We start from the raw sequence: 2500 nt of genomic DNA on the forward strand, positions 1-2500 counted from the left end.
CCTAACCCTAAACCCTAACCCTAACCCTAACCCTAAAACCCTAACACTAACCCTAACCCTTTATTTGGCCAACGAACTCTCGTGTTCTGACTTTCTTACTCCTCCCACACCTCCTATCATTCCTCACAGACTCACTGCCTTCCTTGAATCTCTCTCTCTAAAAAACAAAAACAAAAAAAATCCACTCAAAAACTGATGCTCGATTCATACAAGATAATGCAAAAGCAGTCTGAAGAATTCTATACGTTTTTATGATATTTTATCCAAGTATTTTTTTTATTATTGCAAATTGTTATTCCAAAGTGTCCTCACGTCCTGATTGCATTTTTAAAATACACCAGCTAAAAAAAAAAAACAAGCTTTAGTAGGGTGTATTCCAATACCTGCCTTTCATTTGAACTCGAAATCATAAAACTTGATCTCAAAAGATGTATAGCAATAACATACTGAATTTTCAAGAGCCTTCGACGATTTTAAATGTCTTTACAAAAAAACGATGTCCGCTTGTGACTTTACTATTTTCAGTGTTCATGCGTGAAAAAAAAAAGTAAAATACTAACGGGACCTGTGGAAATTACACAGGGGACTCATTCATATGTAATATATTGATGTTTCCATTCTGTATATATTCAGTGTAAATGAAGACGCTCTGATATTATTGTAGCTTTTTTGTTAAAACTGCAAAAGTATTTATCTAAGTTAGCACGAACGCCAGGCAAAGCCCGGTCGTAAAGTACGCTTAAATATGATATTTTAATTCTTACAGATTTCGTATATATTATCATAGAGTTAATGTTCTATCGATTTTTATATATTATAAAGTTGCGATTTAAAAAAATAAAAAATATATATCCATATGACTTGGGTGCATTAGCTTGAATTGAAGCCGAAATAAAAACTTATGACTATCCATTCACGTGAAATCACCCCTTTCTTCACCTTATTTACCCAAATATCTTACTTGATAACAAAAAGTGAATTTGTTATCAAGTAAGATATTTGACTTACTTACAGTTTCATCAAATACTTTTTCAAGCAAAATCCGATCCCGCATTTTGCTAATTCCTACCCTCTGATGAGAAGGAAAGTATTTCTTCGAAACTCCGCGGATTAAGGACTATCATCTTATTTAATGTTTCCATTTCAAATTAAATATGTTTTTAACTCTTTTTCAAATTGTTTTTTAACATGTTTTATTAACTATGTGCTCTTATATATATGTATATATAACTTGAGTTCCTTCAGCCATAATCGAAAGCGAAACCAAAACTTATGAAGAATTCTTGATAAAATTATTTATAAAAAAAAGGAAGAGATTACTGGGATGCCATCAGTTATAATCAAAACCGAAACCAAAACTTTCTCAGTAAAATTATTTATGACAAGAAATGGAAATACATAACAATCAAATGTCTCGGATGTAAGCGTAACACAGAAAATAACACACACGCTATCGTATTAATATATGGATAACTGAATCTAACATTAAATCTTAGCACAGTTGCAAGTTAAAAAAAAAAGAAAAGATTTTTGAATAAAAAAAACCCTAAATATTTAAAACAATTGCATCAAATTAAAACTATATAGGCTAGTAGAAAATAAAAGTCTACTGCGTTCCGTAGGGACTGCCAAATGATTGTGAAGATTCGACCGCATGTTTCCGTGACGTCAGATTTGTGTTAACTATACGAACTATGGAAAAGCAGAAGCGACTTAATGATTTTTTTAAAACTTTTGTTCATCTACTTCAAACTGCAATTAATAATTAATCTTTGGTATAATTTTGATAGGTTTTAAGATTTACACAGTTTAATGATTAATAATATTATAAACGTTTGAATATTAGATTTGAAATACGGTTTTACTGAATGTTCACTTGGTAACCTACGGGGTTCCATATTTTGTTTGGTAAACAAAATATGAAGGGGGCTACAAAATGCTTAATATTTGTGCAATAATATTTTCAAATTGGTTTTAATCTGGCGATAAAATAGCTGACAAGAGTCATGTTTATATTAAAACTTAATATAAAAAAAATAAACACAATTAATTAAAAATCCATGTTGTAACGGAACATTTTGAAATAATGGAATTTTAATCGTTTTAATCTTTTAAAAATTCATTGATGTTTACGAAGTTTCTTTTTCTTGGCAATTCAACCGATTATAGTATATATTAATTCGAGAAAACGCTATTAAAAAAAAACATAATAATATTAAGTTTATATCAATTTTTTAATTGCAACTTGAAGGTAAATTTTTGTTCAATACGTGTATTTAAATTTTTAAAAAATAAATATTTTTTACTTATTTAAACTCTTATGTTTCATAATAAATAGAAATTTCGATAGATTTAAATATATTTTGTTCGAATTTCGAAAAAAAATAAATATGGGGAGAGGGACACGCACTAAAAAAAAAATTCCCCTCGTATATTTTGCGAAAACCGTATTTTATATGTAATTTCATTCTAAAATGGATAAGTATTGAAAATTGCACGA

The sequence above is a fragment of the Euprymna scolopes genome, chromosome 22 (assembly GCF_053919585.1).
Source record: "Euprymna scolopes isolate OS-2025 chromosome 22, ASM5391958v1, whole genome shotgun sequence".
NCBI classification, from domain to species: domain Eukaryota; kingdom Metazoa; phylum Mollusca; class Cephalopoda; order Sepiida; family Sepiolidae; genus Euprymna; species Euprymna scolopes.